Source organism: Tympanuchus pallidicinctus, unplaced genomic scaffold (genome assembly GCF_026119805.1).
Source record: "Tympanuchus pallidicinctus isolate F22 unplaced genomic scaffold, pur_lepc_1.0 scaffold2, whole genome shotgun sequence".
NCBI lineage: Eukaryota > Metazoa > Chordata > Aves > Galliformes > Phasianidae > Tympanuchus > Tympanuchus pallidicinctus.
In genome coordinates this window covers 31,912,052-31,925,477 of record NW_026294721.1, presented here as the reverse complement: position 1 = coordinate 31,925,477, position 13,426 = coordinate 31,912,052, and the positions used below count along the sequence as shown (strand labels likewise).

General features: G+C 37.8%; 1 long non-coding RNA gene across 1 annotated transcript; it reads left to right on the top strand.

Annotated features, from left to right (window-relative positions):
- The first annotated feature begins 4,275 nt into the window (after positions 1-4,275).
- On the top strand, positions 4,276-9,640 carry LOC128080192 (uncharacterized). The gene is made up of 2 exons (XR_008206536.1): positions 4,276-4,580; positions 8,702-9,640. It is a non-coding gene; the product is annotated as an uncharacterized LOC128080192 (long non-coding RNA).
- Positions 9,641-13,426: the final 3,786 nt, after the last annotated feature.

Sequence of the window (13,426 nt, the reverse complement as noted above, 5' to 3'; positions counted from 1 at the left end):
TGCTTGATGGTTTCATGCTCATTTTTAACAGATACAAAGAAAAGAAGGGCAACATATCTGATGCTGAAGTTAATGTAAGAGTAACTTCAAATTGTAGTGAATTCAAAGTAAGATTCATGCTATCTATTTCTTATTTGTTTGCATATTTCTCTGTGAAGGATCAGCACTTCTTTTGCCTCAGTACTTTGCTAATGTATGAGGAGAGCTCTGGTCACTGCTAGAGCTGGCTAAGACATCTATTTTGCCTGCCCAGGGAAACAAAGTCGCTAACCATCTCTGAAGATGACACCTTTAGCTGAAGCCAAATATATATGCGTGTTGATTTTCTTACCTGGAGATTTGTATATAGCTTGAAACTTTAGCTATCTGTCTGCAGAGAAGAATCCATAAGTCTTTCTGATGTTGTCTTCTTTTGTGGATAGTTTTGGTAGTAAGTACTTGGAGCTGGAATGATAGAGAATTTCAAAGGGCTCCAGTGAGACCAAGCATTAATACAATACTTTTTTTTCCAGAAAAAGGCAAAAGAAAATCTGAGTGCTATCAATTGTAGATGATGATGATGGTGATGATGATGATGATGATGATTATTATTATTATTATCTAAGATATGTTACTAAATTTTAGGGCAAAATAATAGCTGTATGACCTGATCTTTTATATATTATTGGTCAATATCTTTTTATCTGTTACTCCCTAAGAGCAGCCGTGAAGTTGAAATTATTGATGTTCACTACGAGTAGAGAGTAAAATGAGAACATTTTACGAACAGTAGTGACCTACTAAATGGCAAGAAAGGAAAATATAGGTAACTAATGCAGGGAGGTGACCGTGCCCTGCTCTGCAGAAAAAAAAACAAAAAGAATGAAAGATATGAAGTTATTAGATGTTGAGGAGCACCTGGACATCTGTGCATGCATGTGGAAAGATACCCCTTCCTCAGTTTTTTCAAGCAACCAGCTAAAGTTCTGAATCCTGAAAGTGATGAGAGCATAGTCTACACAAACAGGAGCGTTCTGCAACAAATGGAGAATTTTCTCAGGTTAAAAGGTCTTTGCCCAGGCAGGAGAGACTTCTGCGCAGTTAACACTGTGCAGTTATAAAACCCACCTGGAGCATGTCCAGATTCTTCCTATCAAAATTTCAGGCAATGTCCTGCAATAGTCCCTAGAGCAGAGGAACAGAGAGGCAGGAGATTCACAGGCAGGGTGGTAGCCCAAGCTAAGCAAAGAACTGTTTTGTTTGACATTTTGCCCAAGGTTTGTAGCAGAAAGAAAAAGCTTTGACCTGTAAGAAACCTTGGGTGTGGTGGAAAGTGCTTCCTGGGCTGGGGGAAACAGGCAAGCCGCCTACACATAGGCTGTCAGCCGCCTTGGGCATGGTTGAACAAATATGTGGGCTCTGGCTGAAGAGTGATAATGATAGGAAATATGTTGGATGGACTCATGTTTAATGATTTTCAGGATTACTCAGGTGTTCTTGTTTTAAGGCTTCAGAAAAATTATTATTAATGACTGTGGGAATAATCCTATGCAATAAATGTGGACGATGCTTTGGGATAAGCAAAACTGTACATGGATTACTGAAATTTTTAATATATAATATAAGCACAATCTATTGTGGTAGTGTTCAATGATGGGGTGACAGGCCATTTGCAGAAATATGCAACTCCTAACAAGTAGGTATGGTACAATTGCAGTTAAGGCTCCTGAAGCACAGCATCATTACTCACTGCCAATGTGCTACATAGACTATGTAGCACAAGACAGTGGGCATTTGAGAGCACAGTGATGAGTATGAAAATTCACATGAGATGGGTAGGGATTAGGTGATTACCATCCTAATGCTATGGTTGTAATGTTTGTCTTTTCTCTACCTTTTTTGCTGAAGATCTTTCTTCCTTCCATCAGAAAAGATCAAACCCTTTCCTTAGGACAGAATGTGTGAATTTTAACATGCCCATCTTCCAAAATTTCTTGCAGGAAATATATGTAATTTTTTTTCTTTCCTTCAATCTATCCAGGTTATAAATTTCACACTGAAATACACACCCATATCTCCCCTCAGACAAGTGGGAGCTTTCAAAATAACCTGAAACTGAGTGTCTCCTAAACGGGAACATTTTGGCCCAACTGTAGTATTCCAGGGCACTTTTTTTTTTGTAATTTATTCCTAAAAAAAATAAAGGTTTTTTTTTCTGCTATCAAGATTAGAAAATCTACCAGCAATTATCTCACTAAGAATTGTAAGTTGAAGTACAGAGATTCTGTATGGACTTCTCAGCATTGAGGAATTTTATGATTTATACAAACTGCACTCTGTCATTGTTTCTTAGCAAAGCATTGATTTCTTCTCACAGCTTAGCATTTTCTCCTCTGGCTGCTGGAATTCAGCCATTCCCATGTTTATTTCCTGGGTGGTATATCACTTTTTAATGTCTGCATCCAGAGGACAGGTGACACCTGTTCTTGATCCCCAGAGAAGCATATAGTTTAAGACTGCCCATGTTTGTAATGATCAGGCAGCACCCTCAGAAAACTTTTGCCACTATATAACCATTAAGTTACCTGCAAAACCTATTTTATGTGTGTTTCATCACCATTTTGTTGCAAGTAGATTTCTGTATTAGAGGTAAATGGGAAATAAACAATGACTTGCCTGACTGTCATGTTTGCTACCCGATTTTCTGTCTTTCTTCACATCTATGGCCACTAGAAGGGACGGGAACTTGCTGTTTATTAGGATTCCTTGTCACATCCACAGCTTCTGCTCATACTGCTCTGTCCTTCCATGCTACTTTGAAGAAAATGAGGATCTTTTATAATCTGAAATCTTTCACAAAAAAGGACCGAAGTAAGCTGTGAATGCATCCATATGTTACTTTCCACCAGGAAGATCAGCAATGAATTTTGAAGAGCACTTGACTCAATTTGTCCTCTTCTTACATGTTCTTCTTGCGTACCAAAACACCCTGGATCAGAGAGCACACTTATTTAAAATCACATAGTTTATTAGCTGTGCTATAGCTGACCACAATTTATTTTCCCTTTTTGTGAGATTTTAATAATTTATTGGACTACACTGCATTTACTTATCTTGTGCTGCTCTTGTCTCACTTTGGAGACTATGGGAGATACTTCTGTATATCCCACACAGACATTTTGATAGCACATAAATATCATAAATACAGTATGTAGAATAGAATGTTTCAATCCAGAGAACAGTAAAGATATCTTAGGAGCCATATACAATTGGTCCAAAAATCAAATCTAAAACATGACATTATCACTAGTGGGAACTCTGGAATGAGAGACCACTGTAATAGACTTCAGCAGTATTTTTTTCTGTATGTTTCAGTGTTGGTAAAGGAAGTATATATTTTTGAACTGATATGTCTTCTAGAGGATTGGTATAACTCATGAGTCTTGTGTCTGCATAAAGAAAATCCCATTAGCGAGTTTGAATACAGTTTTATCTGTTATTATAAACAGTAATGTTTCATGGTTAGATGACTTCATATTTACTAATTGGCAAAATGCAACTATATTTTGCTTAGACACCTGATCCTGAGGGTAATCTTGTTGTTTTCTGATGATTTAATAAGGGATTAGAATTCTAAACAGCTGTAAAACATACTCAGAAATATTTGTCCTTGACCAAATCACAGCTTTAAGTTTATTTTTAATCTCTGTAAAAGAGATTTGATAAACCACAGAAATTAGCTATGAGTTTTGCACCTGCCATGACTTACTATTTGAGATTTGTCTTTCTACTGTTGTAAGATACTAAGTGTATTTATGCCAGTTTACATAGTGCAGTCTGTTCTCTTAACTGCTTCAGTATAAAGTACCTGTAGCTTTTAAATTTAATGACTTTCAGAACACTTTAAAAAAATACATCTTGAGAACAGAGAGAAAATCAACAGTGTATTGTTTTATTTTGATGTAACTGGAGAAGCTGCCTGCAGACCAAGCATCATCAGCTGTTCCCTTTCAGCGCAAATGAAGAGAGATAACTTGTCCTTGGGACCTTGAAAGTCTCAACTCTTTGTTTGGATTTACAGAACATAGTTTTCCCATGGAAAAGAACAAACTGGGGAATGATGTCTAGTCTTACAGTAATCTTGTGAATTTCACAGCTATCCTGGTTTTACTGCACTCTGTGAGCCCCAGTCATGCTAATGATCCTTAATTGCCTAGCGTGGTCCCACCTGAGACTACCATACCACACACCCTGACCGTATTTAAGCTGTATTTAAGCTCAGCTTTGAATGCTCTCTCCTTCCTTTGAACTATGTATCTTCAATCTTTGTTTCTAGTTATCTCTAACAATGTCTCCTGCTGCTCCTACCTCGGCCTGGCTTCCTCTAGCTATGGTTACTATTGGGCCTGGATCTGCCTGCTATGTACCCTGTGGAATGTGGTGCTATGGGACAAGGGTATGCCTGTAATGGATGATTCTTGGTTCTCCTAGCTGCCTGATGCTTTGACCTTGCAACTTCACATATCATACTGTTGTGGGGCAGAACAAAGGTGTAAAATGGAACACAGGAAAGGAATAGCCAAAAGCAGCTTGAGCTCTTGGTAGGTGTCTGTCCACTTGGTGAGTATGTGTGTGACCATAATCTGGGCTAGCCTACTGGTCTTTACTTGGGCTTTCCAGGGGTGGTGTGGGATGCTTCAAGACAATAAAGTTGTAGAAAAGCCATGTTTATCCTGTAGATTAGTGCACAGTGTGTGATAATTCTAAAGGGCATTTCTGAAGTGTGGTTCCTGGGCTTTTTGTTTCTCAGTATATACTAAATGGGAGAAAAAACAGGGAGGAGGGAATGAGGGTACAGCCTAAGAATTCACTGGCCCCAGCCTTGGTGGCAGAGTGAGAGACTGAATAGGTCTTTGGCACTGCTGTGACCAGGCAAATGCTGATTAACATGGCTTCTCTTTTTAAGCATGATGGCAAAATAAATTTAGCACAAATGAGTCAGACCTCAGATTTTTTGAATTTGTGAATTGAGAAGTCAGAATCCAAATCTGAAATGGGATTTCAGTGTATTTCTGTCTTTTCAGTCAAACTGAATCTGTTATCTCTGTTTCAGATTATCTGTAAGATAGAGTTTTGTGCTGTAGTGATAAAATCTTAGCATGCTGATTCTCTACATGAAAATAAAGTTAACCTTACCACAACATTCCCATGGTGTAATTTTCTGTGCAGCTCTTGCATTCCTGATTACTGCCACATGCAACTTTAATTTTTTAATAACTGCTGTTTATTGAGGCTGGTGATATTTCTATTCAGCTGGGTATTGGATATTAGAGATGTATTGTTGGCTTGTTTTTCTTCTTCTTGCTGTGATGTTAGTTTTTATTCTTGCATAGACTTTTTTAGGTTATGTTTTACTTCAACAGAAAGCCTTTGATTCATATTTGCTCTTTGCTTCTGGTGTAGTGAAAAAGCCGAAGACATACTTTGCTTTAATAATTCTACAGAATTAAACACTAGTAATGAATATTTGCATATATGAACTATTTGTAACTAACCTCATCCTGGTGTATTTAATAGCTTCCTTTACTAATAGTTGTAGCTCATCTGAAGAAAAATAAAAAGCCCTTATCATCCATTTTTTGTGACTAAGTTTTAAAAGAATATAGTCAGCAATAGTTTACATGCTTGCTGGGTAACACTGGGTGTTAAGCAGGAGAGAAGGCTGAGGTTTGCTTCCAAAGGATTCTTGAGAAGTGACTTAGAAACATGGCTTAGAGGGTAATTGCTTTTCCATCATAATTTTTTTTAAAGGAGAGTGATTTTCCAGGTGTTTGATAAACACTTGGTTAAATAATGTCTACAGTCAAATGCTCAATGAAAGTCTATGTTTGAAAAATAGCAATTGCAAAGAAAAGGGAAAAAGAAGCCATTCCAGTGGCATTCTACTTCACTCAAAAAGAATGTAAGAGCTTGTAATCAAAGAGTTATAGGAGCTAAGCATTTACCTATTGCTGACTGCATCCAGTGGTGAGCTGCAAGGCAGTAGCAACTGTTTTCCATTTTATGGCTGAGATATTCATGCAGTAAATAATTATTTCTTTTACACAGTTCTTCAAAAAGCATTTCATATTGTATAACACTGTTTTTCCTAATCTGGAGATATAAAGTCCAAACCAGATCCACTGTGGAAAAATAAAGTCATATTTTCAAATTATTTTTCTGTAATGCGCCACTGTCTCTACAGGGCATCTTATAGGAATAGTAGTGTTTCTATGTTGTGGTAGTCATAAGTACTGGAGGAATGCTGAGACTTTAATAGGAGAGTCTTAAACCTGTTTTGCATTCCAGCAGTAGTTTGGGCTTTCTCTCTCTTCAAGACAACAACAACAAAAAATTATATGTAGAATCATAGAGCCATGGAGGTTAAAAAAGACCTGCAAGATCATCCAATTCAAATGTCTACCTATCACCAATAGTTATAAATCCTTACTACATCTGCTGTATCTTTAGATTTAAAACCAATTCTTGCACCTGCTAGGCTTTAATTCTTCTGAGAGTTGCTTTCTGCACTCAGCATAAACATGCCCACCAAAGCATATTCATGTCAGTCCTTTGTGCCTCTTCCCTTCCATTTGAATTGTCCCAAGCAGTGATCCAAGTGGGGCTTGGATGCTGCCCTCAACTTCCTATCTGATATCTAAATTATAACAAGGCCACTCCATCATGAGAAATTATGGACCATAAAGGCCTGAGCAGAAAGGGTTTTATAGACTGTGTATCAGCATTGTGAAATATCCAGAATTGGCAGGAACTGGTGCTGTGCAGTATAATCTCTTTTTCAACTTGAGAACTGGAAGTGTGGCATAAGAATATTAAATATTTTATCCATGTGACAGATGGAAATATAAGGGACAGCTTCTTTGTTAAGCACTGGAAGGTTCCCCAGGGAGGTGGTTGAGTCACCATCCCTGAATGTGTTTAAAAACTGTTTGGACATGGAGCTCAAGACATGATTTAGCAGGGGGTTGTTAGTTAGAGTAGTATGGTTAGGTCATAGTTGGACTTGATGATCTTTAAGGTCTTTTCCAACCTGAGCGATTCCATGATTCTAATGTGCTGCCGCTTTTGTTTTTATAATAATAGGAAAATGTTTAAAGGATTTATGTAATTCTAATGCAGAAATAGCTGTATTTCACTAGAAGTTCTCTCTGTACTATGCTCCTGAGAAGGCTGCATTCTTACAGCTAGTGTATGCTCATAAGTCTTGATAAGCAGTCTTATTAAACAAAATAGAATGCATATCAGATTTAGGTAATAGCAGGAGAGAAATATGTTTCTCGATGTGTCTTGTTTACTCCAGACCCACATAGAAGGTACCAAGCCAAAGTTTACTGCTCTAGAGGATGTGATCACAGGACATGGGGAAAGCTGTTCAAGATGAAATAAGTTGTTTGTAATGAAGAGGAGCAGAGGATGAATGCATCTATATCTTATTTACAAACAGGGACTGCTAACAGACATGCAGCAAGTGTGCAAAGATCTGTAGTTTTATCCAGTTCTAAGATGTTTTGGAGTGGTTGTTAGAGAGTAGATCAGCTTTGGGCAACTTTTATTGTTGGTATCTTGGCAGCTTAGAGAGGCAATTTTCAGTTTATTATGTCCTTATTATGAAATAAGACCATCTATTGTAAGTGGCTTAATAGTTAAGCACTAAAATGAGAATTTAAAACACTATTTTTCACTGGACAAATGTCCTTCCTCTTTCTTTTTTTGATCTTGCTTTTGGAACATAGTGGGTGAGAAAAAAAATTGTAGTTCAGTTTCTGTGTGGTGTCTGCTGGCTTCTTAAAGGGTTTCTATTATTTCAGTGTTTATTCTTCCAATTCTTATCTGCACCAATAAGTACAAAGTGGCTTGAAACATCCATTTACTCTGTGGTCCTGGATTTAAAGAAATATGTTAACGCAGCTTTCGGTAGATGCAACCTCTTTCAGTTTCCCATTTTCCTTTGTCAGTGAAACCTCCAAACCCAAGCAGTGCCCTGACAACATGTTTATTTATGTTCTTTATGAAGAACAAAATGCCTGTTGGGTCTCTGTGTTGAAACTGCAGTATGTTTGAGGAGATAGCTCCCCAGAACTTTCTTCCATCTGCCCAAGATGAGGGTCTCCACTGTGAGAACTCTGGGGGAGGAACATAAATTTTCCCTCACTCCTCAGATGATTCTGGCTTGTATGCAACAGCTGGGCTAGAGGAGGAAAGACTGCCTCTCCACCCTATGTTAGCAACAGTTGGAGAGAAAAAAGCCCTTTTACTGTAATCAGACAGTGGAAATTATATGCGAGCAGTGATTTTTTTCTTTAATATTATTTACTTCTGAGTTGTTTGGTTACTGGTTTTACGACAGATAATTGTTTTTCTTTCCCGTTAATAGCGTTATAAAGATTTAAGTTCTTTTATTATTACATTTCTTTGTTTTAGAAGAGGAACTGTAATAGCAGGACTTGCCCCAAATGACTGGCTTTCTTGAATATTCAAAACCCAGCTGAATCCACTGCCAATGTGTAGGGGGAATTTAAAATGATGAATATCCTAAGTCTGAGTATGAAGACTTGGCAGAGTTGGGGGATGGAGGGCAGGAGATGTATTGAGTGATTCCTGAGCACATTCATTAACTCTTCAAAATATTTTCTTGCCAAGAGTTTCCTGACTTTTTTTTTAGAATGAACTTGAGACAAAGGACCTTTCTTCTTTTATGAACATTGTGTTCATTGGGATTCACCTGATGCAATACTCTGTCATTAACTCATCAAAGGGCTGACTCCTTGGAGCTTCATCAGCAGAAAGCCAGGAGACCAAAGCACTGGAAATCATTTCTGCATTGCAAAGGAGAAAAGCAGTCCAATGGATTATATGACATGGCAGATCTTGAAAGTACAGCACACAGAGGAAGGAAGGAGTGTCGTAAATACAAGGGTATTTGGCTGTTATTTTTAGAGTTGACTGACAGATAACCACGTAGCTGTGATGTGTGTGGGGAGCACTAGTGGAATAGTGCTGGAGATGGTTATAGTCTGATGTAACTCCTGTGTGATGACAACTCCCTGGCTTGTAGTTGGGCTTTATCCCTGACATGCAATGTTCTACACGTCAGCTTCCTTTTGTTTTCCCCGGCTTGTTTCTCTTTGCTTTCCACACCAAACAACAATGAACGAATGGAAATGATCGTTTTAGTAGATAATGAATGTCATTTGTATTTTTATGCATTATACTTTCAGCATAGGAGAAATGTACTGTACGGTTGGGCAAAATGGATGCCCACAAGTGGAAGGAAACCAATTTTTTATTTTTTTTCAAGTGCATGTTCCCTTCCTTTGGAACAATGTAAGAGCCTTCTTGGCATGGGGTTGCTCCGTGGTGGGTGGGTCACTGGTGTACAAACTGAATACTCTTCCTACTCCTGTTCTCCAGATCAAGGCTGACACACTTAGAAAAAGGCAGAACAAGCTCAAAGGAAGATTTCAAAAGAGAAATGCATCCTTTTTCTCTGTGAACTCTGCTGCTTTTTGTCTGTGTTCCCATCAAGGTCTCCTTTCCAGGTATTAGTCATGTAGTGCTCTGGATAACAGTAAATAAACAGTTCTGAGAATTTCCTATTGCAGCTTCAAGTCTCAGCCTGTATCCTTATTTTGATGTCTTGAAGATTATCTAGCCCTCTTTCTGTCATTCTACAAAAGGTGGAATTTCATCTTCTGTGGTAATGCAGCTGCGTTTAGGGAGAACTGCTGTTACTGCACTAACTTACTCGGCTCACGCACTCGAGAAAGCCTGTCCCTTTTCAAGGATTTAAATCCAAGAGGAAATCTCCCTAATATTAAATAACATTACAGTATAGGAAAAAAAAGAATAGTTTATATTTATACTTGTACAGAATTAACAAACAGTAAATATAGGGCACACCTAATGTGTGAGTCTTAAATTAAGGAGATGCAAGAGGAAGAGAATGCATAAAATCAATCTGTAATAGGGAAATAAAATTACTATTATAAAAGAATGATGACAGACTTAATTAACACCTGTTGGATTAGGTTTCAGGGAAGTGATCAAAGAAAATACTTGAGCACAAAACAAGCTGCATAGTAAGTGTTCAGTAGATCAAAACATTTAAAAATATTTCAAAGAAGTATGAGATGTAAAAGGTGAAAAAAAAATTAGGGATTATATGAGGATTATGCTGAAACTTGACTAAAGGACAAGCACTCCTGAACAAAAAACATTACATTAAGCTAATTAGAGTTCAGAATATGAAATTGTTAAAGTTTGCTATCTCAGCTGTTTCTTAAAACTGGAAGAGGGATTAATCCATATTATAAAAATACTTAGTGGTTCAGAGGGCAGAAGCTATAAAATACTGCTGAAGGTTGGAAAAACAATAACAAAATCCACCAAAAAATGGAGTCTGAAGTCCCAGTCTTTGAAATGCCCAGACACGTGAAGAGCTATTTGCGTGAGCAAATTTGCTGAACTCAAGTGCACGGCTTGTATCAGTAAGGCAACATGTATACATAGGTGCTTTGGGATGTACCCTAAATCCGTGGTATTTTGTCTGCAGTTAGACTAAGTATTTTGACTGAAGCTAAAACATTAAAAATAAATCAGAGGACATTCTTCCTTGCTGCTGTGACATAAGTTCTACTTCTTCTATATCTTCTTAAAAGACTACGCTATAATCTTTCTTATTTAGTAAAGAGGTCCAGCCTTCAGTTACGAAAGTTTTCAAACCCCATTTAAATTAGTAAGAACTGTGAGTGCCAGAAACCCATAGGGATAGGAGCCCAGCACATTGAAACTTGCAGAGGATGTTATGGCTGACTGCTGGCTCCTCTCGCTGGTAGAAGATGCTGAGGCAGGCAGCCAGCTGCTCTCCCCAGGAGGGAGTTAGTCTCTGGATCTCAGTTTGGGAACTGTTGTCTTAAATAAATCTTTTCAAATACAGAGCCTTTTATGTTCTTTCCAGTTCTCCAACCTTCTCACAATTACCATTTCACATGGGAAGCATGTACCCTTTCTTCTTGCTCCTCTCCTTATATTGAGATGAGTTTTCAGTGTTTTACTCCAGTTGTAATACATATGCATACGTAGTACATGTGCACTTATGTATTTGATTCAGATGGCAGAGGGAGGTAACAAGAAGCACATTTAAGTCTGAGTTTGTAGTGTCTGCACAGCAAACACAAAATAAGACTGTGCTGTATATATATATATAAGCACAATTTGAGTCTAGAGATTATATGTGGATCTTCTCTAGGTTAATGTGTTTTACTTATAGTATGCTTATGAAAAAAAAAAAATTGCACAAATGATCAGTATACATGACAAATAAAACTCCTGGAAAAAATAAATAAATATGGTAATTATCTTTTTCTTGAGCTGGCTGATGGAGTGTTTAATTGTTTGACTATCAAAATACACTATACCTCCAGCAAACCAACAGTAGAGAGCTATCAGCTATAATCTATGTAAACAAAAACAAATGAAATTTGGTATTTGGAAATGTAATGACCTTACAGAACTGTAAGAAAGCTATGAAATATTGTATGCTCCTGTATGCACTGTGAGGAGCAAAGTCTACTTAATCCGGCATCATAACGCTTTCTTTCTGTGTTGCTGAAATCTGCAACTTTGGTAGGACAGAAAAAAAGAAAAATGTTAAGGAAATAAATCAGTTGCATGTGTTTTTTTTTTTGTTTTGTTTTGTTTTGTTGTTTTTTTTTCCCCGTGTGGAATACATAGGGCCATTGAATGATAAACAGATTTTTTTGTTTATTATGTAGTTCCTTCTAAGACAGGGAGAATGCTACTGTTTGGGGAACAGTAGAGCATTAGCTTATAGAACAGGAAGGATTGTGTTGTCTTGTCTAAACATAGACATAAGGTGAAGAGATCACACAATATTTGTTATTCCACTGGATGGTTTATTTGCATATGTTTAGTGGGAGTTCTCTGCTGAAAAAATACAGCATCTGAGGGAAGCGCAGAGGAATGGTGTAGTTCTCAGTGCTTTGAGGTCAGGAAGGTGAAAGCTTGCTGAAAACTTTGCCAGGAGGCTTGAGCATTTTTGTGGTTTCATCTGTTTACCTTAGCTATGATAGAAGACTTAGGCAATTACTAGGCAGACTCAATCAGTGTCTTGTTCAGAAATACTACCACCTCCCTTGCAGTATCATCACTGGTAGCTCAGTATTTTAAGGTTTTTTTTTCATTCAAGTGTTGCTTTAACGAGGTCTGATATAATTAGGAGATAAAGAATGGTGGCTGAAGTGATCCATTTAGAAATGATTAGTAGGAGGTTGTGAAGGGGAAGCTCTTGCTTTCATTAGAGCTCAGCGTAGGACTGAATAGCTTCTGTGGTTGCTGATTCACAGCAGCTCTAGAGGGCATGCCTCTCTGAAGAGTTGCTGTATATTTTCAAGGAAATTGGTAAACAAATCCTGCTTCGTTTTGGCTGCGTGCTGGCATTGTAGCAATATAGCACAAGTCCTTGAGTCTCGTACTCTAGATATCTAATTATTTTTGTGCTTCAAATACAACCACACTTTTCAGCCTCTCAGTTCTCCAGTGTGAAGCAAAGGTGTTCCTAACACCTCTTGTCTCATTGCCAACTATTTAATTTTACAACAACTTTTCAATTCTGTTGCATATTCCTTTTATTCCCTTCTTATTTATTTTTATCTCTTCTCCCCTTTCACCCCTCTCTTTATTACTTCCTGAGATGTTTTTTTTTCTCCCCACCACCTCAGTGAGCTGTTTCTAGGTTTCCCTTGCCAGGGCAGCATGGGGTAGCTATTCAGCTGCTTTCCAGCAAAGCAAGTACATCTATTTGTCTCTGTCTTCCTGCAGCAGGCAAACAGAAGAGAAAAACCAATTAAAAAGTGAAGTGTATTTTCTGAGAGAGAAACTTGGGGCTCACAATAGGCAATATACCTGTGTTATAATGAGCTGTGGCTAGGATACAGGCCAGAAAAGTGTGGAACATGAAGTGTACAATGATCACTTGTATGCACAGATTTTACTAAATAGCTGTCCAGAAATCTCACTAGAACAAGTTTTGTCCTCAGTTTTTCAGTGTTTTCACATCTTGTCTCAACTGGTAATAAGCCTTTCTCACAGTATTTCATCACTCCTGGCTTTGATTTTGACTGAGGTGCCTGAAAATAATAATAATAATAAAAAAGTCAACACTGTTAGCTCTTTACAGCACTGAAGTCTGGGTATAAGAACAGGGAGAGGTGTGCTGAAAGAAGCTCTCCTCCCTCCTTGATGCTAGTTTGCTCATTCTTTCATATATAGCTGCCCCAAAACATTTACACCGTCTTCTCTATCTTCTGCAAGTGGAGTGCTCTCAGCCAAAGGAAGATGGATTGTTGGTGTGGATATGAATGTATTA